Source organism: Zonotrichia albicollis, chromosome 5, assembly GCF_047830755.1.
Source record: "Zonotrichia albicollis isolate bZonAlb1 chromosome 5, bZonAlb1.hap1, whole genome shotgun sequence".
NCBI classification, from domain to species: domain Eukaryota; kingdom Metazoa; phylum Chordata; class Aves; order Passeriformes; family Passerellidae; genus Zonotrichia; species Zonotrichia albicollis.
In genome coordinates, this window is record NC_133823.1 from 30402909 (window position 1) to 30430701 (window position 27793).

The following is a 27793-nucleotide window of genomic DNA, read 5'->3' on the forward strand; positions in this document are numbered from 1 at the left end:
TCACATCAGCAATGAAGGTCTGCCCTCCACTGCTGAAAGGAGAGCTGGCAGCTCTATAGCAATTCCTTTTATGTGGGAAACACACCTTCCGAAACCTCGGAAGGAACAGAAAATTCAGTGCACGCGTGCCCTCAGAGCTCACCAGGCATAGGCTGTTCTCTGGCTCTCCTCTGAACAAGGACTTGGCTCAGTTCAGAGTTTGTCTTACAGAGTCTGTATTGAGTTTCAAAGTCTGCATTTTTGACCTTTCAAAATAACACTGCAAAATTCAACTAAAAATTTTTCTCTAGTACGTGTGGTCTACATTAGAAAAAAAAATTGGGAAAGGACTTTAGGAACAAAGATAGTGCAGTAACTATTGTTACAGATGATCAGTCTGAAAACATCCCCTTTCTAGAAGAAATGCAACTTGAAAAACAAATCAAAGAGAATCACTTTGCATAAATGACTTTGGCCATTTCTTTTGCAAGTTAAGGGGTGATAGAGATTTTTACACTGTTTATATTTTAAGTACATGAGACATGAAGAGAAGCAAAGTGTAGCATAACATAAATAATTAAATACATCTATAGACACCTAACCCTTGCTAACATTTTGCAATATTTTCATCTGGTTAATCATTTGCTTATTGTAACTACATGTTCACAAGTCAGTTTGATTAAAATCAGTCATTAAATATGTTTCCATATGTGTTTTTAAAATATTCTGTTGAACTTTCAAGCTCTCACATGAAAGTGAAGGAAAATGTGAAGAAAAAAGTGCTGGTAAACCTTGTGTAACCCACACTGCCAATCAGGGAAAATTACCAAAATTGCCAACATTGGTGTCAAACCATAAGTAAGGTGCAGGAGAAGTATTAATGACAAACAACAACAGCTTCTCAAGAGAAATTGCACAAACACTATTGCTAGTCCTGCCACCAAGAAAGATGAGCCAGTGTCATTTTTGTCATAAATAACCACAGGCTTGTTTAATGGCAACACATTTGTAGCACTGTTTGGAGTCTCTGCAATGACTTTTTGCGCGGCATCTCACACAATATTCCCTGTTGCTGTGTTCCTTAGGCATGCTGGGAATCAATATGGTTAGTAATAGCAATCACAATGAATGTGCATTATGAGTAATATTTTACTGCCAAAAGAATCAGCAATCATAATTTGTGCCTGTGTTAATTATATTTCCCCTATGACTGGTACATAACTAGGTCAGAAAAATAGTCTGCAGCCTATATTTAGTAAACAAAATAATTTTAAATCCTTTCATTCAGTACAGAATACAAAGCAGTGATTCTGGTGGGAGTTTCTTTTGACTCACATTTCCCTATAAAGTTTTAGCCCAGACTGGAGAAAAGTTAACAATTAAAGTTAAAAAAAGTTAAAAAACTTAAAGTGTTTTGAATGAGTCTGAAGATGCTTGGAAGTGCCTCAGACAAGGATGCTTGAAGGGAAGCAGCTCTTTCAAGGACTTCCTGCAAATACACTTTTGAAAATGCTGTCCAAAATGGTATACACACTACCACTAAGAAATACAGTCCTACAGCTGCATTTACACTTCCTTACAAATTAGCTATCAACTGTCACTTTGCAATAGTTACTTGTCCAAAAAGAGGGAAAAAAACCTAAACATATTAGAGGAGAAATTAAGGAGTGATTATGCTAGCAGCTCCTCTTTATGATCAATAGTTGAAAGCTTTTCTAACTATTCCTGCACAAATTAGAAGACATAGATGTTAAAATGCACATAAAGTAACTTTTGTCTTCTTCTGCCTTAGCAAATTTTTTTCTATTAGTGATAGATTTATTGAAATACGAAATATGAACTTGAGCTCCTGTTATACCTCTTATATCTCATAAAAGGGGAAACAAAAAGAAGAAAAAGCCCTGAAATTCCTTTAAAAGATTCCACAAGAAAATAAAAAATAAAAAAAAATAATAAAACACCAAGCGACCACACCAGCAGTGGGTAGAAAATAATGAAAACATCCAGACTTTGCATATTCATAGAGTGATAGCAGCTAAATTATTTTTCACTCAGCAAGCCCTGGCAGCTATGTGGTTTCTTCCTTTGGAAAAAAAAATTAAAAATACAAAAATAAAGAAGTAGAGACACTGGAGTGAGCATCCAGCAAAATAGAACTTCTCCTTCCATTTTTCAATTTTAAGCCTTTTACATAAAACATCCATATAATTTATGAGCTAACACCTTTCAGCAGAGGAGAAAGAAAGAAAAAAATAATAACTCTTCTAAGGCAAGTTGTTGTCACTGACAACTCAATTTATATCTGATGCAATGATGGAAAATGTCATAAGTCATGCCATTAGCCTGACATTAATAAACAGTTTGTCTCATTATTTTACATTTTCTCGAGGCTAACAACACATTGATATAATGTGTTTTCCCACTCTGCAAGTAGTATTAAAAATGCATCAGTGGAAAAGCACTTGAGAAAAAAAAAAGGCAATGACAATTTCTATTTTCTATTTCACAGGTTTTTCCAGTTCACCTTGAAATTCATCCACTAAGAAATACATCCTAAAAACTTGCTGAAAAAAATTTCTTGCAAACCTAAAGACATCTTGCATGCCTGAACTCAACAGCTTTGTTGTGTCTCCTTCTATGCAGCAATTCTCTTTGAGAGCCTCATGCTTGATCAATCCTTAAATATTCGAGGATATCCATCCCAGTAGAGAACATCTCTATAAGCACACTGTTCATGTGCATCTGCTCTGCATAAAGCCACACATGGACAAATATTTAGTTTTAATCCTTCTAAATTTTTTCTGCAAGCTTAAAAGCAAATAAGTAGTCAGAAAAATTAAGCTAATTCTACTGTAACATGTAAAAGTAAACAGTTTTCATCTAATTGTCTTATGTTCTGGAATTCTTCCTGCCTTTAAAGTTTCATAGATTATAACTGTTGATTATTTTCTTACATACACCAGGACATAGGAAAGTTGAGGTTAGACACAAATAGCATCAAGCTCCTACCATCTACACTTTGAGATATTCTATGGCATTCTGTGGGAGAATGAAAAGCAAGGCTGAGCCACTCATCACAGAGATTCAAGGAACATTACCAATGCTATGCTTTTCTTTCTCTTCCTAAGTCCTTGCACTGTTACTCAGCCCAAAACACCATTATTAAGATAATTCATTGGTACAACTCTGTATTTACACTGCATGTTGCCTTTCAATAAACACAAATGTAAAAGCAATGACAAATTGCACTCAGCAAATATTTTTTTTTTCAATTACTGGCTCCTGATTTCTGTAGCTTTTGAACACAGCTCCTTTGACAGTCTAAGAAGTCAAGGCAGCAATCAATGTTTAATTTAAATGCTGAGGGGTCATAACCCCAGGGAAACCTTGGCAGTCTGTACAAGTTCCAAGAGCTCAAAAGTAAAGGTGTTAAAAAAAATATATATTTTGTAAGGAAACTATGATAAACCTGGGGAGTACATCTGCTTTAAAACAATAGAATAGAGAGTAGAAAACAAAAGAAGAAAAAAAAAGTGAATTCAAGGATTTGGAACTACCTGTAATGAGCGTGAAAAATGTTTTAAAATAACAGAAAGTTATTTTATCCAGAAAGTGTAAAGAATATCCAAAAACTGGTTAAATTGCATTCAGCAGCAGTATAAGGAGCTGCTTATAAGGTGTACCAGAGACAGAAAGACACCTAATAACTGTTTTGGTTTCCTGATAGGAGATAGAAGTACCTGGCTTGAATAGAAGTTACCTAGGCTTGTTGGGGAAGATTAAACTGTGAGCTCAACAAAATTCTAGGAAAGGCCCTTCCTGCTTTAGGAAGACATCTTACTCTCTAATTCTTTTTTACTTTATCCCAAAAGTCAAGAATATTATTGCTTGGATAATATGTCATGGGCAAGAGAAAATATACATAGACTTATTCCTGCTGTTTTTTAATCACATATGTGAGAGACAGATATCTGTTTGGCTGAGGAGGTTAATTTTTTTCTGAAGATGCTCCTGGAGCCTTGTTATTCAGCTACTAGTTTTTGGCAGCCAAGAGAAAGCAGCAGAAGAATGTGAATTTATACTGAATTGTATAATATTAAAAGCTGCCTTTTTTGTTTGGGTCAAGGATCTAAAATTTGTACAGAAAAGGGAATAGAAACTGAAAATTCAGGGCAGTAGTAAATTTTTTTAGATTAGTTTTCTTGGACTTTTCTTTATCCTGTGCTGGAGCTCTACTTCTTGCCTCTGACAATCCCAGGAGCTCCAACAGCTGGAAAAGGCCAGGTTGTTTGCCACACATAAGTTTTTGAGATCAGGGCTGCTCAGTAGCAGAGGTCCTGGAGCTCCCAGGGTCCTCAACATTGCCCCACTCTAGGACAAAAGCATTTATCCAAGGCAATATTCAGAAATTTCTCATCTTCTACCGCAGCAAGAGACAAACATGGAAAACATGCCACCAGTAGATCCAATGGAACCTGCAGAGCTGCCATAGCAGCCGCACAGACATACATCATTTATGTACTGCTCAGCAGACGCTTCCTTTCCCCTTTCTGCCTTCTGCTCCAGTTTGAATGCATGAGGAGGCATGTCCTCACACTTTTTTGGAACTTTCTCAGAGTCATTCCCAAAGTGACTTATTAAGTATTTCCTTCAATGTGAGAAGAAAACATAAACAGAGATCTGCATATACACCTTCTTCTGGGAATGACAAAGGAGGCAGAGTCACAAAACAAGTAAACACTTTGGGTACTGTAGGAAAATATATGATTTATGGAAATCATGTTTCTCGAATATAAAGTGATTTTCCATAACTTAAAAAAGGAAAACTTATATGCTGATAGTCTTCTATACCAAAATAGAAGGAATATGCACAGGGAAGAGGTGAGGGTCAGGAAAAAAGGAAAACAAACAAAATGTCTATATATGCCCAACAATTCTAGGAAAAATATATTTTTACCTGTATTTGACTACTCTGTTTTGCTGTCAAACATTTCACCATAAACATACAGTTTTCTTACTTTTTTTTTTCCTCTCTAATCAAACAATACTATGTTATTAAAAAGTAATGACTATGGCAGATGACCATGGCCAGAGACTCCAGACAAATCTGAAAAACATTGTAAACCAAAAACATTATAGAGAAAAAAATAATAAGTTCTTTTTGATGAAAATATCAGACCTTGAAGGAAAGTTAACAGAAGTCATTATAAGGATGATTACCTCCAGAGACTGGGAAAGGTCATAAATGTCCCCCAAAGCAGTTTACCATGAAGTAAAATTTGTATTTAATGATGTTATGTGTATAAAGAATGTAAAAAAACTATCTAAAAGAAATATTGAATCCCAGAATGTTTTGGTTTGAAAGGAACCTTTCAAGTTCATCTAGTCCCAACCCCCTGCCATGATCAGGGACACCTTTCACTAAACCAGGTTGTCCAGTGCCCCATCCAACCTGAGCTTCGGTGATGATGCATCTACCACCTCTCTGGGCATCCTGTTCCAGTGGCTCACCACACCCTTAGCTGAGAATTTCTGATGCTAAAGGAAAAGAGATTTTGAGAAATGTAAGGAGACAGAGAAAACTGAGCAGAAAAGATCCCACAAACCAGCCCCTTTGCCCTGTCACCACCTGACTCATCCTGGCAGTGAATATTTCACATATAAGCTAAAAAGAGTTGTTATGTTACCCTGGGATTGCAATCTCAGCCCCTCAGACAAAGGTGCCTAGGGGCAGAAGGAATTGGCACTTTTAAAACCAGGACAGTTTTAAGGCAGATACTTTACAGATCTGTCTAAACAGCAAGAGGTTAAAGGGGCTGAGACCTGGGACATCATGTTCCCAGAATAAAAATAAAAATCATCACTTACAGCAGCCATCCTGGCATTTCAAGGGAGATCCTCAACCCATCTGGGAAAGCTATCCACTCTGGGGTTCTTGTGCAGTGCTCAAAGCAGAGAGAAGAAGGGAAGGGCAGCTAAACAAAAGACTTCAAAAGAAAGAAAGCTGAGCTCAGAACTGATTATATTTCAAAAACCCTTTGTCAAATTGAAGATTTTGCTGTAAACCATTTCAATCTTGGTGAACCAGCATTTACAAATTTTCACTTTTCCTCTAGTGAAGTTTTCACTTGTTTTTGCTAGCCAAAATATCTCAAGCTAATATGCTTAACCTTACCTGGTAAGAAACAAAAGGTTGTTGAAAGGTATTTTTGCACCTTCAAAAAAACCAGCAAAGTGATCTGTCCCATTGGAAGCATCTAAAGGGAGTAAAAGGCAGTTCACCTCTAAAGTCTTTACAAAGGTATTAATGCAAACATTTCTTTACTTATGATACCTCTCCTCTCCCCCAGTGCAGCAGATGGTCTAGCTCAGCTATGCACATACAGCAATACAGCTTCAAATTCCACTGCCTTCAGTGAAATTTAAACTAAGTTGCACTGTTGCCAGGAGGAATTGGGTCAATGACATGGGACTCTATGGTCACATTGCAAATATCTGTCTAATCTTTGTTGCCCTAATTTTTGTTTTGTGTCCTCTCAATCCAGCCACGTCGCAGAGGATGAGGCAACAACATCATTTTCCACTCAAGTAACCTTGGTTATTTGAGAATTGAGATTGCTTTTCCTGATTTTGTACTATGAAGATGCACTATGGGCCTGCTGTACTACAGTATGAGGCAGCATCAGGCACAAAGGAATTTGATGTTTTGTAGCAGCAGCTGTGAACTGCAGAGCTGGCAGCTTCAGGAGCAAAATGTAACATGTTGCTCAGGAAGATGAGAAACCTTCCTCTAGCCTATGGAACCCAAATATTCTTTATAGGTACTGCTACCTTTTGCAATGAGTATTTTCCCTTTTTTTTTCTGTCTTGTTTGTACTTTTGCTGGTTTGGTTGGAATGGCTTCTATCTCCACATCTACCAGATCTGCTTAGTAAATAGTTTTGCTACTTGCAGAGAAAATTAAATAAAACAAAGAAAGTTTACTCTGGTTTACTCTGGTTCTTTCCATTTGCAAGACAGATGGGACAGTAAACCCACCATTGAATCAAGAAGACATCAGCAGAAGAGGTATTTTTATTTAGTAGAGAAGTTTATTTTCTCCTATGCTAAGAGGAAAAAAAGTTCTTACTCTGATTCTTATGGAGTTCCTTTATGGATCAGTGAAAATCCTACAAAAACACAGTATATAATATATTTTATCTTCCCTTCATTAAGGGTGATCTTTACACCAGCTGATACAGAACATTCAGCTAATATTTTCTAAGAGTGACTTTTCAAAAAACATTTTCATTTTAGAGATTTTTGGGCATTTGATATAGTCACTAGTAAAGGCCATATCTTCTGTTTCCTGACAGGCCTTCCTCAACAAATTCATAAAAGGTTCCCCCTAATGGTGAGAGAGATACAAAAAAATAGTCTAATTCCTATTTCATTAAGAGAGAAATGGAGAAATTTCCTTAGCTTCTCAATAGGAAATTTGGTTAGCTTGACAGAAACACATCTGCATTAGGCCTTAAACATTTGCATATCAATCACTTAGAAGGAACTGCTACATGTAAAGGAAGAGATGGGAAATTCATATAGTAAACAGGAAAAGGTGTCAGCAGGAATTAGTAAACCATTTAATGAGAACTGGAAGTCTGTACTCTGGTATTTTGAACAAATATAGCAGTTTGAGCAAACTAAGGGAGAGATGTTATGTCTGATGTTTAATGAAAAGAAATGCAGTTGCATTAACTTCCACACTTAGAATGTAACTGTGAACTCTGTTAGCAGTTCCTCAACAAATGTCTACAAATAGTGTACTTCATCTGAATAATGATGGACCAAATCAAGTGAACATCACACTGTGTCTTTATCACTTTTAAATCTACTGATCAGAATATATTTTTAATTTTGTAAATTGAAACCTATTGCAATAAAGGCAACAGAAAAAAAAAAAGGCATCTTGCACTTTATTTTTGCTAGGGAGTCACTGCTAGGCTGATGCCACTGTTAATTGCCTTTACAGAGCAAGAAAAAGGGGATCTTTTCTAATCTGGTTTTCACACTTTTTACTTGAAATCACCACATTCCCCCTTATGTCATAAATATATGTTGGTTAATGGCAACATTATTTTCAATTTACACAAATTTCAGAGCTCAATCTTTGGAAATTGTCCATATACAATTTCTGTGACCATGTTCAGATGACATGCACATATGATTAGTCTGTGACATGATATCAAGTTGAATTATAAGGAAAGAGTGAGACAGTAATTCTCCAATGGGGAAATAAAAGAATCAAATAGAAGTATAAAAATCCAATTTTAAAGCAAGCATCAATGAACATGCCCAAATTGCTCAGATCATGTTTAAATTACAAGACTGCTCGAAGAAATAACCCTCTATAGATTTTTCATTGCCATTAAATGAGCAATTTTTGTAATTATCTGAAACATCTATCAACCAGGTCTTTCATAATATTTTGGTATCAAGAATCATGGGACATGTCTCACAAATCAAGAAAGTCCTTTATGCTGGGAGAGAAAATTTCTGCCCATTCATTAATTTTAAAGATGCCAGTTAAGGCAGAAGTATTCTTATGTGTGAGATGAAATAAATAATATTTAAAAAAATTATTAATAACCTCCTGCAAGTAATGGGGGGGAAGGTTCAAGTGAAATTCCTTATTTTTTTCTCCTAAAAATTGATATATAATAATATTTTAAAAATCAAAATGAAGTCTGATATGACTCCTCTCACACTGATACCATCAGGATTTATGAGGAATTATTGATTAGTCTTATGCATAGCATTTAAATAAAATATCTTTCCATACAGTTTAGATCACATTTTGAAATATTTCAAATCTGTCTGGTATTATTAAGATTAGAATTTTGATTAAAATACATCAACTTATTTTTGTTTATACAGTTAGTATATAAGTTTGGTCTTTGAGAGATGTATAAACCTTTCTAATCTGATTTCCAAACTTAGGAGCTTTCAGTAGAGTTCACCAATTTCATAAATCCCATTTAATAGAAAGTTATCAACACCAGAATGATGGAAATTAAATAGCTTACTTAGAAAAAATTAAAATAATTAAATAGGTTTAAGTGCAATAATAACTTGCTTACAGCTTAGCATTAATGGATCTTCTCAGAGTTGTAGGTGAGCCTAAAATGAACTCTGTTGGCACAAATGGCTGAGCTGAGTAGTAAACAGAGACAGGTTATCTTCAGATAAGGACTGGGCCAAGGCTGCCCCAGGTAGGAAGATAAGAACAATTATTGACCTATCCATGTGGACATGGAGGAAGAATCCAAAGAGGCATTAGAAGACCCCAGACCACAAATTATCATTACACCAAGAGGCACATACAGAGCAGATGATGACTGGGTGCACGTACCAAGAGGGTATAAAGACCCAGGGCTTTCTTTGTTCAGGGAACCTCTCCAGAAGTACTCATCTAAAGCTGGCTTGCAATTAAACATTACCACACACAATTAATTTCTAATATTCAATAAAAATTTTTGATTCAATCTCAAAAAAAAACCTAATTAAAAATGAATGGTCCTTTTATACCCTAACAGTTAGCCTTTAAATGCTTACAAGAGGCATTTTGTCCTCTTAGTGGTTTGAGAGGCAATCAAGAGCTTCTTTTTCTCTTTAATTACTGTCTTTTCATCCTTCCCAGGAACACAAAATTAGCAAAATGTCTACATCCTATTGAAGCAATGAGACAAATTATTTTCTACATACTAAAGTGTTTTGACCTTAGATAGGAAGCCTATAACATCTCCAAGGAAACACTAAGTTGAAATCTAAACTTCAATTAAAATTATATTTGAGGGTAATTATTTTGGCCACAAAATGTAATTTGCTTTATCACTGGTCATTACTCTTTCAAAACTGTAGAGTTACCATGCCCAGTGGCCTCAATCAAAATCTATTTGTGTACCTGCCTTGCTTTGAAGCTCTACTCTAGCTGGATGGATAGTCTTCATTACCTGGTAGGTTATAAATGTGTTCAGCTCCTGTGCTGTAGTTTCTGCTGGCAGAGGGCACTGCAGTCCAAAACTAAATCTCTTTCAATGTACTTCTGCTTGCAAACTAAGGTTCTCTGGGAATTCCATGCCTTGAAATGGTTTATGTGAACGTCATACTCTTCCATCATTTTTTGAATAGCAAAACCTAAATATTAGTCACTTACACTAAAACGATTACTACCCTTCAAATTTTTTAATGAATACAAGATACATGAAAGAATACCTGAGAGACACCTGTTGGCATGTTTGTAAAAGGAAGAGAGTTTCACTTTCAAACCTCTAAAAGTTCACCGTGTTGCAACTCTGAGTGGTCCTCCTATGGCAAGAAGGCATCAGTATTTATGAGCCTCATGCTCAGGGACTTGACAGAAGTGTAAAGAAGGTTTCAGATAATAAGCTATGAATATAGGAGGGTAGGGAGGGACTGTAGGAAGCAGGAAAAAAATTGGTAGAGTCTTACCAGGAGTTTATGGTGGTGAAACCTAGCAGGAATACCCTGAAACCAAGGTGGACAAAAATTATCTATTTGTAATGCAAGCAAGATTCAGAGCCTGAGTTTAGTCCCCATCTTTTCAATTAATACCACCACCACAAAGGCTTATCCTAGGAGTTTAATAGGGTGATGTAAATATTGCAGTAGATAAATACTGTATTTATAGTAGAAACTCATTCTGATGTGAAACCAAGGTGTTCACACTTGGTATTAACTCAGGAAAAATTTGGCAAGTCATTGTTCATTCTGCTTCTCTGCCTAAACTTTCAAAAAAAAAAAAAAGATATTTAAAGGTGTTTAAAACTAAACGTCCTGCTACTGTTTGTCAACCAAAGATGGCAATAAATGATCCTTTGACTGCTCAGAAATAATCTCCTAGGTTAGTCATTAATGCTGTTCCATAAACAATGGTTTCTTACCATTTGACCGGTTGACCAATAGGTAGGAATGTAGAGAAAAGACACGGATCTGTTGGAGCCTGTCCAGAGGAAGGTGCTCAGAAGGCTGGAACACCTCTCCTGGGCTGAGAGAACTTCACTTGGGCAGCCTGGTGAAAAGAAGGTTCATGGCAGCCTTACAGTTCCTACAGGTGGAGTAAAAGGAATGGAGACAACATTCAGCAGGGCCTGTTGCAGCAGAGCCAGCGGTAATGGTTTAGAATAAAGGGGATAGATTTGATCAGCTCTAAGGAACAAGTTTTTCTTAACAACAACTGCACAGTGAAGTGGTGGATGCTCCATCCCTGGGAATGTTCAAGGTTGAATGGGGTTCGGAGCAATTGGGTATAGATGATGATGATGCATGTGGCAGGGGATTTGGACTTGGTAATCTTTAAAGGTCCATTCCAACTCAAACTATTCCATGATTCTATGACATTCTATAACTCTGTAGAGTGACTGGATAAAAAAGAAATTTTAAAAAAATTAAAAGGAAGGGAAAAATAAGAAACCACTTTGAGAAACATACAAGTTTACACAACATAATAACATTACCAGAAGGCAAAATATTGTTGTTATGGGAAATCTCCCTAGTGGTATAGCTAGGATGGTTATTTTAACAGTCTAGTCCCTAAAAAAATTCTGGTAATGTATAGAAAAGTTATGAATTTAATGTGCAGCACTATTACTTATTTTTATATTACACCAGTATCCTGGTGCACCCTAGAGAAATGCTAAAGCTGAGATCCCATATGAGAATAATATTACCACTAGCAGAAAATATTTGCTAGGAAATCCATATTAACAGGGGAATTTGCTGTGCTTAGCTGCAGAGAATTCTTGAACTTGATTTACTTACAGGGTACTTGGTTCTGTTGGCAACTATTGACTAGGGAATAGACAGATACACTGAATTTTGTAAGTACTATTTTTTTAGTTTGAAACAAAAAGGCTTTTTTTCCTTCAGGCATTTCTCTTAGGAATCATTCCTCTGCCATTCCTTTTGAAAGATAAGTGGTATATGTATGATCTGTTCCTCTGAAGGGTTTTAAAAGGAACACTATTTTTACTGCTTGGGCATGGGGCTGCTGTTTTGGTTGGGGGGTGTGGTAGTGTGTTGTTAAGTTTCTTGTGTTATTCCCCCAATTTATGTATTGTTCTCCCCTATTATGTGTAAAATGGTTTCGTTCCCCCAGTTTTTCCCGCCACTGCTAGCCTGTCAGCTAAGTTGCTATAGTAACCGCTATTCATAGTTGCCGATATGTAATTGCTCCTCCCCTGGTTTCCCTTATAAGTGAAAGTTGTTTCCTCCCTGTCCAGTCAATCACTCCCTTCCTCCTCCCAGGTTTCGAGAACCTTCTCCTCTCTGGAATGGTGGTTGGCTGGGGTCCCAGGACACCTCCTTTACCTTTTGATTATTGGTCTCCATGGAGTGTCAGTTCTGTGAAGTTCATCCCCTCACCTTTCCCGATTGGTTCCGCCTGTACCCACCCCCCCTCCTTTATAATCCTGTTTTCACCCCCTATGAAAAAAAACTTTTTCCCGGTTGGTTTCTGCGTGTTTGGATCCCGCAACACCTTCAATAAACCGATGTTTAACCCCCGGGAAATGGTCAGCTCCGTTCCTCCAAAATACCAGCGGGGTAAGCCAGTCCGCCGCCAGCACAGCCCGAGGCCATCAGACGCCGAAGGGTGCTGGCCAGGAATTGCAGAGGGGCGTCGGCCTTTCGCCCTCAGCTAGTCGGACTCTAAACTTCGGGCCACATATGCTCCCCTCTGCAGGGGGGGAGGTTGTTTGGTTTTTGTTTGGTTTTTTTGTTTTTTGTCTTGGGGTTTTGGTGGTTTTGTTATTATTTTGTTTTTATGTAATTTGAAATAATAGCTTTATCAGAGCAAACATTTCATCACTATTTCTGGAGGGTCTTAAGACTGCTGACAAACAACACTGTAATAAGCATCTGTAACTACTAGAAGTCACGTTTTAAAAAGAAGCAGACATACCAATATATGATGTATACATAGTCAACATAGATACATAGATAGAAGGCAGTTTATAACAGTCTCTAGGAATATCCCAGGTAGCAAAGCCAAGATTTTTCAGTACTTTTCCTAAATGTTCACTCTACTCCAATTTGTATTTTACGTATGCCCACCTAGAAGAAGCTGCCCCTTGGCTCTCTGCAAACTAATTTTCATTCAAATTAGTAAAATATTTTAATGACATGCAAATTAAAATAAATCATTTTCTATATCAGAAATATCACAGGAAAAAAAAAGTCCACGTTATCTTATTAGGTATGTCAAAAAAGTTAGCTAAAAATCATCTGGTTTGGTAAACAAAATTGGTTGCATATCAGTCTCTCACTCCCCTGAGGTGAGGGCTGGAAAGGGCAAGGATAGGGGTGGAAGAATGGAGAAGGGAAGGAAATGTACCAACCATCATTAAAAAAATCCCAAACAAATCACACAATGAAGCCTTTGGAAAATAATGTGATTGGTAAAAAACAAATGAGCTTTGAAAGGGGGCAGTTTCATTTTACCAGTGAGATATTTAGTAATTCATCTTCCTTTAGTCCACTAAAGCTAGATCAAAAAGATATATGAATATTCAATCGCACATTAATTACTTCATTTGCATACACAGGTACTTAAAGAATGTTTTCAAACACCAGACTTTGTCCATGAAGCACATTTTAACACATTGAAATAAAAGATGATATTAGAATAGCCTTATTCCTTCAAGCAAATATGATTAAAATTGCACTAATACAATAACAGATAATAAACAGGATCTTTATGATTAAAATTAAGTTCTCTACTTCTCTCAAATGTTGGTAAAAGTCATATGAAAAATAATTTTAAAAAAAAAGCCACACACAAAACCCACAAAGAAATAGACAATGCGTCTCACTTCTGTGCAATCTGGCCTAGCAGAAGGGATCCCATAGCCAGGATAACAGAGCTGGATGATCCTTAAGGTCCCTTCCAACCCAAACCAATCTATCATTTATGGTTGATGGGGTGTCCTTTTAAGTAAAAAATGACATGCCCAAACAGAAATCCCATCTAATTTCAGGTGTGTGTGATTTCTGCAGTGACAAGCCTTGCTGGAACTTGCTTGTGTTAGTAGCATGAATAGCCATCACCAAAAGCAAAAAGCTAAAACTAAAACTGATACTGCACAAGAAAATACTTTATGTGCATCTCTCTCATGCAATCTTCACAACTCCCCTGCAGTCAGGTCACTCTTATTCATTTCTACTATGAAGAACTTCTAAAAATAGCTAGATTTCAAGCAAGAAAATCTGCCTTAGTGTCACCTTCGACTCCCAACTTGTCCCCCCTTGCAAAGCAGCCTATGTCTGCTGCTCCCAAGCACATTTAATTTCATAAACAGCTCAGGAATTACTTCAGAAACTGCTTATTAAAAAGCAGGATACCATCCTCTTCAACACATGCTTATCTCTCTATTCTTTGTTCTTTCCTCTGGTTCCAGCTTGAATAAAGTACCTACTAATACAAATGGACCTTGAAAAGTCCAAGCACAGATTGGTACTTGTCTTTTTGTGGTGGCAGTGTATAGCAGAATAGCTTGTAGCCATCACTCAGTCACACTGACCTTCAGTTACACAATGACCTATGAGCTTCTTACATTTTTAATAGGAAAAAACAAAAAAAAAAAAGCAATTCCAGAGGCCATTAAGCTGCAAGTTACAAAATCCTTTTAGCATTTGGAAGTTTTTTGTTTTTCTCTCCAAGAGGTTAAGAAATGGGAATATTAATCAAACCACCATTTGGATACTGCTCATGCTGCAGAATAGCATTCTGTAATGAAAATGAAGTTGTTATGTGTCGCAGACATTTCTTCATAGAAATCCTTTCTTTGGGATTTCTCCTTCTTCTGGGAAGCAAAGGGCCCCAGAAGAAGAATGTAAACAATTGTTATCAGCTGTTGTGAAATGTAGCAGGTGTCCCTGTGATTGGCTCATCTTCCTTGTGTACCATTAAAGGCCAATCACAGGAGCAGCTCAGGGACAGATTCCCTGGGCAAAGAACTTTGTTATGCATTCTTGCTATTCTATTCTTAGCTGAGCAGCTCTCTGCAACTTCTCTTCTTATTCTTTTTAGTATAGTTATAACGTATTATATATCTTATATCAATAAATCAGCCTTCTGATCAAGAAATAAGATTCTCGTCCTTCTCTCACCACAGTGACCGTCTAAGGTCGCTGTAATAGTTATGCAATTTGTATTAATATTCAGAAAATAAAGTTGATTGTGGGGGGTGGGACTATGCAGACAAAAAAAAATGTGACTAGTTTACATATACACAAATATGCATATATGTGAATGTGTATCAGATGAAAAAAATTTGCCTACAAAAACTGCCACTTCAATTTCAAAGGCAATTTCAATTTCCCTGAAAAAATTAGTATGAATTTTCGGCTTATTATTTTAATAATTTAACACCTAAAGCTTTCAAGCAGCAGACACCATAGGACCTTAAAAAATTAAGAAAAAAATTAAGCAGAAGATCAGAAGAAACGATGGGAAAACTAAAATGATAAAGAAAACACCAGTAATGTTTGACATATAAGGCAAGAATCCACGGAGTTTTTTCTGCCATTCATGCACTGTATAACCTGCTTTATTAGCTCACATGATCTCCTGACCCTTATGAGTTGGATTTAAAAAACTACTCTGGTTTAGGCACCATTAATTGGTTTTCTATAGGTTTAACCCATAAGTTCATATCTGTACAAGTAGTCTCTAAAATTACTTAAAACATTGTTAAATACAGAAATAGAACATCCTTCCATGCTTCATATCCATTAGCAGGTATTTCTCTTATAAAGTTCTTTTTGCTTTTAAATTTGACAGGTAATGTCATAACAGCTTGGAAAGCATTAGCAGCCTTTGAATTGTGATGTTTCATTTCTATGTTGTCAGTTGTTTACCTGCATGGCTGAAGAGTAGAAACTTTCTCTTTTTATTTAGAAGAATGACTCTCAATAAAAGGGTTGCTTTGCAACAAATGGTGAATTTTGCAGCTGACTTCCTCCATAGGAAGAGTGCCTGCGGCATCAGCCCCATGTCAAGCTGATAAGTGCAGAGTTATGAACCAACAGAGGGTTCTCTCTGGCCAGTTTTATACAAGCAAATATAAGGAAGAAATGTCAGAGGGAAAGACTTTCAATGAGGCAGACTTTTAACACAGGCGATTTGTGTGATGACAGCACATTGTCTGTGCTGCCCCGAAGGTGAGGCCGAGTCCTCCCTGAGGGCAGCAGTGCCACCAGCCCTCCCAATGCAGTTCACAACCTCTCAGGGGTGTCCCAGGCAGCTCCTTAGCTCTCTATCTGCACTCCTTAGCTAGTTCCAGGGTTCCAGTTTGTGACCCAAATGATCGTGCCAAGAGAACTCCACCGAGGAAGAAAAGTCTGTATAACCACATGCTTAACCTGACAACCTTAACTCTCATGGAAATCCACCAATAGCTACCACCTTCCCTGGTATAGCTCCAGCACATCTTTTCTTGCTCTTGCACTAAAGCTTCCCCTGGCGCTGTGTCAGCACCCTGAATACTGGCAAAAACTGCTGCAGAGTCTCGGAGCACAAGAGGGAATGCTGAGTGCTGAGGGAAGGCAGATGCACTTGCCAGCCCCAGACACTAAGGTCACTGCTAACTCACCCCAGGGCAGGGACAGCTTTAGGGCCAGAATGTGAAACCAGCTTTCCCACACACATCAGCTCAAAAATGCTTTCTTATCACAATGTTGTGTCATTAATTAACTCAGAAAATTTTAATCTCTTTGGAGATGTATATGAGAACAAGTTCACTAGGATGCATCTGAGATTGAGATTTCTTGTTTTATAAGTAATTTGAAATGTTGATGCATTTACTCAAAGAACTACTGGTAAGTACACTCTTAAAGAATCTGTTTCTTAATATAAATATATATCTATAAGCACATACATAATTTATATTTATGCAAATTTAAATTACCTGTTCATAAGTTGACATGAAGTTTTCAAAGTGACTAATGTTCTTTGATTCCAGTCCAAAGTCTTTCATGTTAAAATATTATTAATCTTTGATTCAATGAATGTGCTGTTGGGTTATTAAATTTTGCATATTTGGTATAAGAAGTAGATGAACGGATTTCTGTATCAAGAAATTTAAAATGAATTTGTAAGTGCTCGATATTTTAACTAAGAATAGTTGCACATTATTATTCTAACATTTTCTCTTTTTGAAGTCCGATTCAAATCTCAACTATTGCATTTGTGGCATAAATCAACCAAGAAAATATTCCTTAGAGTTCAGCTTAAAAATAGAGCTACTTTGCAATCAGACACATATACTGTAGGTCTGAACCCAGTGTTTCCATCAAATAAAACCTTTTTTTTGTCAGTGCAAGAGATAAATTTTGGTCATGACACAGCTTTAAGAGAAAAGTGCTCATTTAGAGCACGTACAAACACAGAGCAGACATGGCTTTGGCTGTAGAGGACTCTATGTATGCATTGCACATGGTTTAGCCTCAAAGCTTGGTCTTATTCAGTGAATATGAGAAAGAAATGAGTGTGCAGGGCTGCTGTGGTGTTGCTGCTACCTGCATATTTCTGGTTTTTACACGTACTCTCATCTGGGTGATGAATTCTGGTTGGAGAACACATAAACCAGACAGGAGACATACCTGCATCTCAGGAGACCTTCCGGGCTCATACAGGTACAAGAAATCACAGATGGTCACTTTAATCAAATTTGTTCTTCCTGTCAATTAAAGAGAAAGTTAGGACTCCCTAAACAATAAAAATCTCCTGTTTAACATTGATAAACAATCAGAGATGTGAATGCTTGTTTTTGCATTCAGCACATTTACCTGGAAAAGAACTAATCATTGCAAAATACCACGCACCTTCACAGTGTGATTGGAAAATGCAAATAGGCATTTTCCAATCACACTTGGATGCCAGATGAAATAAGTGAGTATAACATGCTAGGAGAATATTTATCTGTTCCATAAGCCCTGGAAAGACTAGAAAATCACTGTATTGGACACACCCATCCTCTTCTGAAAACATCTTTACTGGAAAAGTAACTGATTAGAACCACAAGACATTTAAATTCCTTTCAGATAAGTGTACTTTTCATTACTTTGGTCAAAATATCTTTTTCTAGGATTATTGTCTTTTCTCATTTCTCATGAAATTGATAAAAATCATGATGTTTGTTTGATCTCAGGGTGTTCATATTTATTTTTCCTTGCATGAGAAAATTTGAAACCAACAAAATAAACTAATACCAAGATGAAGACATAATTGATTACCGTCAAATGTTTGTCCCTTCTGATTTGCAATCCTACAGTAAAAAATTCTGTTATTGTGAGGGACATCATAAGTGAAGGAGGAAAATAATTTTCCATTTATTATTTTACGTCTAGAAGGACAAGATTTTAAAAGAAAATTAAAATGTTATCTTTCAAGGGAATGTTATGTTATGTTTCAAGGGAATAAGCACTTGCATTTTCATGCTGGATGCCTTTTTAATGCTGTTACTCAAATCTCTGAGGTTTCATAAACCAAAATCCAAGCTTTTACCAATAAAATCTAAAGAAAATAAAGTTCTCTTAAAAATAGCTCTACCAATCTTCAGATCTGAATGTTCAACATGTACCCGTCGGGTTCTTTAGAAAATTACTTGACAGCAGGAAAAAAATCAAAACCACAGAGGACTGTTCCTATTTAAACCCAAATTAAGCTTGGAAATAAAGCTGTATTGCTTGTAAAAGACTAAAAAGCTTTTCCAATAAGAAAGGACAACAGTTTTTTTTGTATATGATTTCTGAATTCAAATAATAAGGAAAAGGCAAATATGACAAGCGTCTATGGTATAACACTTGGAATACATAGAATTCTCTACAGTGAGTAATTCATTGAAGTTTTCTTTCATTTGACTTTTTAAAGTCAAAGATATGCATTTAAAATGTGACAGCATATGTTGAAGGCAGACACCAATTAGTAAAAATGCAAAAGCAAACACAAAAGCTTCAGGCTTACCAACAGGATTTGATATAAAAATAGGATTAAACAAAGGCAAAAGCAACCAATGCAATTGTACTAAGAATTAAGCTTAAAAGAAATGCCAGACTGCTAATATTGCCCAGCTCCAGAGCCTTGAGCCTGACCTGTCATATTTAGTGCATTCTGCTTCTTTACTGCCAAAACGAGCTGTTATTCACATTTCTACCAACAGCATGCCTAAAAATCTCACCATGAACCACTGAGACAGTTGCCCCATCTTTGCTTTCTTCTTAATCTACTACTGCAATCCTTACATTTCCAAAGATGTTAAAATAATACAAAAAAAACAATCTCTCTAGCTATGAAAGGACTGCATGTTCTGAAAGAACACAACCTATTCAGCCTATTGCTTGACTTGCAGCAGCTTTGCTGGCATGAATGAGAGAAGGGACCCAGCTGGATCCCACTGTTTCTAATACTTTCCCTTTTGGATGGCTCAGAGAGGAAAAAGAACATTAATTAGGATTGAATCTAACATTTTCAATCAAGAAGGGAGTGGACCACGCATTACAGCACAACTTTAAAAAACACTGTAAACACTTTGAAACCTTGAGTTGGAAAGAGAGCAAATCTTGAGTCCTACCCCAGAACCTCACTTTATGCCCAATCTGTTTTTAACTTGGATGTACTGGGAATGACCATACCCACTCAATGTTTGGCCCTTTCTAACAAGGTAAAGGGCTAAATGCCTAGAAAATAAAGATGGAAAGAGCACCAAAGTACAAGTCAAATACCAGAACAGAGTAGAAATCTTAGTCATAAAATAAACATAAGGAAATTACATAATTCAGGTCTCTCAACCAACTTTGTAGATGGCCTCAGAGACAGCAATAATTGGTAAGCATAATTTTACCTAGTTTTTGTAACACTAATAAACTGTGATAAATGTAGCTAAGAAAACCACAGGGGGGGGTTTTAGATTTTTTTCTTACCTAAAAGGAGGCTTTTAAAGTCTAACTGTTTTTTATTAAATCATTTCAAACTGCAGCCATCAGGCTTTGGATACGCATTTTACTACTGTAACATGTAACATATGTTATATGGAACATATAGCTGGCTTTCATCCATTCTGAAATTTGTTATTTTATCATCTATCCAGGACAAATAATCAAGAGGGTAATAGAGCCAAAGAGTATCTGTCTTTATCACAGAGTTCAGCAAGATGACAGGCAAGGCCAGGGAATTATTTTTAGATATGAAGTTCATAAATATTTAAATTTGGTGGATTTATAATTTAAAAAGAAAAGACCATTAGAAACTATGCTGTTGGAGAGACTGATTTTCTCTTTTTTGATTTATAGACCTTGATTTCATTCCACAGCCTATGATTTATCTTACATCTAAATGTATTTCAATAAAACATCTGGAAAATGTAACTGTACTTCACTAAAATCTGTAAATATATTTCCCCAGGAGTTAGTACTTAGAAAGAAATCTGTCCTTTTTTTCTGTTGAGCATGTATTCCAGGTTCTTCTGTATTAGTCTAATAGTTTATGATAGAACACAGTGAAAAACAATCAGAGAACATAATTTCTAAGACTTTTTTTTGCCCTTCTATCATTCATTTCTAGGTTCTTTATTTTAAACAAATTTAGACAATTTTCAATTACTGACATGCGTATTTTTTCAGTTAAATTTAATTCAAATTGGTATTTAACATGCACCCAGTATTCTTAATTATTTTAGTCATCAGTTTTGAATCTACTGCTAACTAGATCTCATCTATTGTGTCCACAGAGAAGAAGCTGCTTACATATAGTGCAATGTAGCACAAAGTTTTGAAACAGGACAACAACAAGTGACTTGGTCAGCTCTAGAACAGCTTCTAGAAATGCTTTTGCACATTCTCAGGCTTTGATGGTAAACCATGAGACAGATGAACAATTGCAGCACATAGAGACAGAGGTCTGCCTTTTTTTGTAAGTGCTGCTTCAACAGGATGCAGTTTAGCAGAATCTCATAATGAACAAAAAGGTATTTAAAACTGTTAAACACAGCATATCCAGTTGTTCTGGACATTTCCATTCCTAACAGCTATTATTGTTAATGATCTGTAATATTTCTTTTCCTTAAGTTGTCTTAAAGCATATTTTCCTTTCAACTTTTTACTCAAAATTAGCTGGATTTCCTTTCTATACCCCATCATAGGAGTGTTTTTTCAGAACCAATATACTTTATCATCTTTCCAGACCGTTTTTATACTGCAGATGCCAACACTAAAACATCACTTTGAAGCATTTCTCAGTCTTATTCATTGCCTTGTGAGAAACAAGTATTTTTTACTATTTAAAAATCCTGTGTTACTGTCTATACATGCATAACAAACACGCCTGGATGTTTCTTAGAATTTCGAAGGAGTTGACATATATAGATACAGCTGACATATACAGTATTGTACCCTTGGTTGTATAACATCTGAGCACCTCACACTGTTTACTTGCAACGAGGTCATCTTGGGAGCTCACGCATATAAATGAAGAATTGGGAAATGAGGGAAAAAAGCTGACTTTGCCACCAATCTAGTTTAGACAATGGTAATCAAAAGATGCTTTACAACCCAGCGTCCCATTTTAATTACTCAGCCACTGTACTTTGAAAGATGCTCAATTGATCTATTCTTTGCATATTTTTACTACGTAGAGGCAAAACTAAAAGAAGAAAATAAAACAAACCTACCTATGACCCTGTTTAATACCTTTTCTTTTAAAAAATAAAACAGAATGTTTCAGCGCAAGAGCGCAGACTTTCCCAGTTCTTAAAACAGCTGACAAAAGAGCAAACTTCTGCTGTCAGTAGAAACTATCACTTGAAGTATGACTAGAGACTGCAGAAGGGTCTCTACACTGCCATAATCAATGGAGAAACAACTAAACCCGCTGACATCTAAAATAACAAGGCACAAGTCAACTTGTCCCGACTGTGAAACTTTGTGATGCCTCGAAGCAACACATAAAATTCAGCTCTACACCAGTGGTGAACTTTTAGCACTTGTCATATCAGAATGGAACCAGCAGGCTTTTGATTACTTACTTGTCTCCACACAACCTTTTTTTTTCCTTACGTTTTCAAAGGCTGTGCCTGCTCATCTGCATGCAGCTGCAATTGCCTGAATTATTCCAGCTTTAAGCTTAAGCTTCAATTTTTACACCCCTGCTCACAGCCCATAATCTTGGTGCAAGTCAGTTCCCCCAAAATGGTTGCAGATTACTCAGTAGTATATAAAAGGAGCTGGTGGAAGAACTGTGAACAACAACAACAACCAAAAAATTAAACTGCAAAAAGGAGAAAACATGATCCTGTGACTTAGAAAATGTGTCAGCTATAAACACATTGGAATAAAACTTTGAAACCTCAGCAGAAATAAATATTCACAAATTATCTAAGAAAATAAAAACACACTAACTGTTGATTTGTCTTACCTAGGTGAGGAGAGGAGAAGTTTTGTTTTTCTTTTTAAGAAATAATGTGCCCTTCAGGCACTGCTTCTGAAATAATGATACAGTTTAAAACCTGACAGGATTACATAAAACTAACACTGCTCCTAAAAACTGAGTCTTGAATTCAAAGTCTGATAGCTCAAGAGCCATTGGGCTGCAAAGGAGGGCTCGTTCCTGTAGAGAATGGTCTTTGAGGGCTCCTTGGTGTCTGTTTTCCTGAAGCAGTATGTGCACACAGTCTGCTCCCTGTTGGTGCAAACAGCGCTTCCTCCGCAGCTTCTGGCACACGAAGCTGTACTTCTCTCTCTCTCATCCAGGCCATGGATTTACACATAGTTTTGAAACTTCATCCTCTCTTTTCTGCTTTCTTTTGAACACTTTTTCAATTGTCTTGCACTCTTGGTTGTGTTATATACAGTTTAAACTTCTGTTCCCTTAAATGCTGCAGAGCAGGTTTTTTGCTAATGAAGTTTACTACAGGTTACCAAAATCAGTATATAATTCTCTTGGTTTAATGAGTTCTGAATTAGGCTTTCAGTTGTGTAAAAGCCCCAGCACACTCAAGATCCTTTTGGTACTTCTGCATTTAAGTGGCATGGTTTGGTAAACATGAAATCAGAAGGCCTTCATCAGTTTTCAGCTGCCAGGACTTGGATAAAATCCCCATACCAGCTATTTCAGTTTTATTAGCTTTGAGAGCGCAGATTGCAGCACTTGGAAAAAACAACAACAAAAAAAATAAAATAAAATCCACCAAAAACACAGAAGTTTTTCAAAATTTTTTTGGAGTGAGTTGATAGGGGACATAAGATCATTGAGTTAGGTCAGTGGATTCTGCGGTGACTTTAACAACATCAAATCAGACCTGAAATATGAAAAGCTCTTGGTTAACAGCTTTAAACAAAATCATATGAAGACAACAAGTGTCAAGCAACCACTAAAGATAGACTGACTCCTGCTTAAATCTTTTACGCAAACACATTTTATTTCTGACTATTGGCTGGAGGACAGAAATAACCTTGGTCAAAACACAGCTGCTAATCTGCAAGAAAAGCCAACACCTCCTCTCCAGGACTAAAATGTTGCTGGGATGATAAAGGAAGCCTGCCCTACTAACTCTGCAGATGTAGCAAGAGTTTTGCTTATCAGAGCAAAACAAGCCTTACAGAACCAATATATCAAATTTCCATATATTGTGGGTTAACCTTGTCAGGCAGCTAAGCATCTCACAGTTGGGTCCATAAGTAGATTTGATATCATGAAATTACCTTTTGAAGTAATGAACATAAAAGATTGAAATAGAACAGATCAAAGCTTGTTAGACAAAAAAATAAATGTTAAAAAATCTTTAATACATTTTAAAAATTTTGTGGTAGAAAAGTATGGATCAAAAGTTAAAATATAACAGTAGTGAATCAGTTAAGCAGAATCAGTGTGATGTCACATCCCTGACTCCAGACAATTGTGCAGTGCATTTACTCTAGTTGTTTGCAAAATGGTATAGCAGGAATTTAAAGAGTTTCAAATTTAGAAAAAGTTACTTGCTTCATACTAAGAACGTGAACAACAGTCACACAGCAAAATGTGAAAATACCAGGCAACAGACATAAAGCAATTTCATTGCACGGGCATTCTATAAATAAAGGCATTCTTTTTGCAGAACCCTAAGACGGGATGCACAAAAAGAAACAAGCAGATACAATCCCTTGGGACCTTGAAATGCCTTCTGACAGGGTCCTTGGGAAAAAGGTTTTTAGAAGTATTAATAGTCCTATAATAAGAAGTATGATTTCAGATGGCTCACACTCCAGTCAGGCAAAAAGAATGATAAATGGCATTGTAAAAAGAAAAAACAGCATCTTGTACCAGAGAAAAAGACTGAGCTAGTTTGGTTCAAGTTTGTTAGAATACGAACATACAAGAGACTAAATTTAAAGATGGATATTATTAAATGATTAGGTAGAAAAACAACACCTGGTATTTTTACCCATTCCAAAAAGATTTAATTCAACAACATGGTTGAAAGTACAATAAATTCCATTTAATTTAACTTATAAAAGAAAAGTCTATAATATATAAAACAAAAATGGATTTGCAATGACTGTAGATGAAGTATCACACATTGTGAAGGAGAAAATTAAAAGCTAATTGGCTATAGGGCAACATTTTAAACTGGGTTATCAAGGCTGCTCCAGTATCCTGGATACTTCCTATATTTTATCTTTTGTCTGCAAAAATTGTTCAGAAGCTGTAGAAGAAACAATTTGAAAGTCCACCACTCTGAGAAAACAGCAGCTCAAATTTTAAATTATCAGCCTGAGGATAGTACCTCTTTCTCAGTGCTGTGTACTAAGATTCATTGGACATGAATGCTGCTGTGTGCTCTGATGTACTGAATCTTGGAGCACTTGATGTGTGACTGTTGTGAAAGAAGAATGGCAGAAATCAAAATAAAAACTGGGATGCTCTATTGTTTTCTAAGGACTCAGGTTTGTGTATTTGCTTATTTCTTCCTCTCACCTTTAATATCCCATAAAACCACTGAAGGAAATGTAATCAAATTATGTGAAAACAGAAGGAGGCTACAGGATCATAGCTGGAAACTACAGCTCTTACTGCATCATAAATCAAAGTCCTCTGTCCAGATTTGCTTCTTACTGAATGTCCTTTGAACACCAAGGATTTCAGGAGAAAATAAGAAACTCTACTAATGGACTTTTTGGCACAGCACATTTGTTTTTTCCAGGGTAGCATAATTTTACATTTTACATTTTATTAATAAGTTTTAACCTCAAAGTTCAATTTTAATTAATTATATGAGGGGAGGCAGCCAGGTGACTTTCATCCCTTCAACTGCAGCTTTAATTTAATCCTTTAAAAACAAGTATAAACATAAAACCTAAAATATAATTGTTCTACCAGTAACAGCTAAACTGAACATAATAACCTGCAGCCCAAATAACCTTGAATGCACAGAATGCAATTTGAGCCTTAATACAACTATGTGCATGTGTAAGCAGTCTTAACTTTTTCTGCTCTAAGAATTATTATTTATCTTCCCTTTAAGAACCATAATAAATCTGCAAGACAGCAAGCTTTGAAGATTCAGTTTTCTCTGGAAATTTTAATCCATAACAAGGGATTTCAAAAAGTACAATAATTTACATTTAAACAGGTGTAGTTCTTTCCATTCTTCAAATTTAAAATAGTAATATAAAAGATTTCCACTCCTCAATTCCTATAGTGTATTCTTCTTTGTCACAAAAATGGCAAAGCTACAGTTGTTCCCTCTCATAGGGCTCTGCTCTGTATCCCTGCAGCACCATTAGCAGGCTCTCTTAGGCTATTATAGTAATTATTGATACCAATCATTGACATGTGAAACATTGATAAGAAAGTAGAACTTACCAGAAAACTTCATTCCACAGAAGGCTTTGATGCTAGGCACACTTTTCTTCATAAGGCAAGGTAAAAAGCAGCTCCAAACAAGACCCCCATCAATTCCAGATACAGGCTAGCTAATAATGGTAATGGAAATGTGGGGTGAACATCAGGGTCTGGACAATTGCTTGGTGAAAGTAAACAGTAATGTAAACATCATAAAACAGTGATATGTCACTTAAATTTGTGTCCAATTTCATCACACCATTCTGGCACAGGCTTCTAAAGCACTGCCAAGAAACTTTTTTCCATAAACTGTTGAACTTACTGCCGGCTTTAACCCCTGCTAGCAAGATGCTTTGGGGATGACAAAATCCATTGCATTTTAATTCAATACACCATTACACAGACACCAGCATATGTTAGGAAAGTTCAGCTTCACATTACAAAACTTACTTTTCAGTAATCAGAGAAGATAAAGGTTTTCCACAGTATTTTCACATATCTTATCTTACAAACAGAAATGTTATCTTACAAACAGAAATGTTGCATATATATAATGTGGTGGGATCCAGCTCACTTCATGCAGCTTCCCTTGTATCAAAGCCTGCTTAGCTCTCCAAAGCAGGGTGCAATTTCTCATGTGCTTGGAGGAAGAAGCGTTGTTGTATAAGTCTCCTCATCAGCTTCCAGGGTGTTTCATTAGAGCATTTCATCTTTGAAATGCCACCAAGCTGCTTACCTGTCACCAAAAGAAAATGTACTATGACTCAAGAGCTCTGGCCTCAAAAATACAGCAAATGAATATACAATACATTTCTAATATATTTGCAGCAGGAAAAGGGGCACGGTTCTGTGAGTTAAAAGGCCTATCCAGTCCTACACTCTTCGATTCTGTTGTTAAAAGTAAATGATGTAGCAAATATTTTATGGTCTATATATCTCTCAAAAATTACCTGCAGGAATGGTGGCTTTTGCAGCCACATCCCTTTGGCAATTCTGCATAATCCATCTGGGGAAAATTTCTGTTTACACTGAATTTATTTTTACTATTGCTCAAGGTCAAAACTGCAGAAAATATACCTTAAATCACAGTTTGAAATATCTGAATCTGGTAGAAGCAATCTGGGTACCTAATGCTGCCTAAATGCATAACATAGTTTAGTAAATAGTATTTTATATCTTCTTTAAACCTTTACTCTCATTGATATAGCAAATGGAAGGAAAAAATTCCCTCAAAAATAAAATTATATAGAAAGAGAAAAATAGAAAATTTTGGGGTAGAAAGAATTTTCAGGCTTATATAAAGTATGTTAATTTATACATGTGCTGTGAAAATTAAGTTTCTCCTTTTTCTCTTTATTATAAAACCTCCAAGTTCCTATAAAAGGAAGTAACTATAACCCCAAATAAAACTTCTACTATTTGAAATGGAATTAGATTACACATGTAAGTTGTCTATGATATGAAAAGTGCCCAAAAAGCTGAAAATACCTACCAGGACATGCTGCAAAACAAATGTGATTTTATAATTATTTCAGTTCTCTTGGACAGTCACAAATACAGATTATCAGTAAGCAAATAGCAGGACACTATTAAAGTTAATAATTGTTCAAGACCACCTATATTTGCAGATTATTTTTGGGGTTTTTTTACAGGTTGAAATCATGCAGGCACTTTTCATGCAAAGTCCATAACCTCTCTCTGGAAGCACCTTCACTGAAATACTGTTTCACATTAGAAAATCAGAACATATTAGAGGTGAAACCTGGAGCACCAGACCACATTTCAGCTTGTTTGTATCATCCTGGTCATTTGGGCTGTAAAGAGGAGCCTAAACCGGGAAAATCCAAAGGGGCAAGAGGCAATACACAAAATACTGCACATGGACAACTGCAGAAACCTAAATTTTGTCAGGTCTGGTGTGTAATACCTAAAGACTTCTCT

The 27793-nt window shown here is 36.3% G+C and overlaps 1 long non-coding RNA gene across 1 annotated transcript in view; it reads right to left on the minus strand.

Annotated features, from left to right (window-relative positions):
- Positions 1–27793, minus strand: part of LOC113459187 (uncharacterized) — a 63813-nt gene that overhangs the window by 35049 nt on the left and 971 nt on the right. The window contains exons 2-9 of the long non-coding RNA XR_012580433.1: positions 26427–26588; positions 25874–25983; positions 22448–23330; positions 17641–17717; positions 16947–17105; positions 10923–11086; positions 5848–5966; positions 5432–5517 (exon numbers count right to left, since the gene is read on the minus strand). This is a non-coding gene — a long non-coding RNA (uncharacterized LOC113459187). The remainder of the gene's footprint in view (positions 1–5431; positions 5518–5847; positions 5967–10922; positions 11087–16946; positions 17106–17640; positions 17718–22447; positions 23331–25873; positions 25984–26426; positions 26589–27793) is intronic.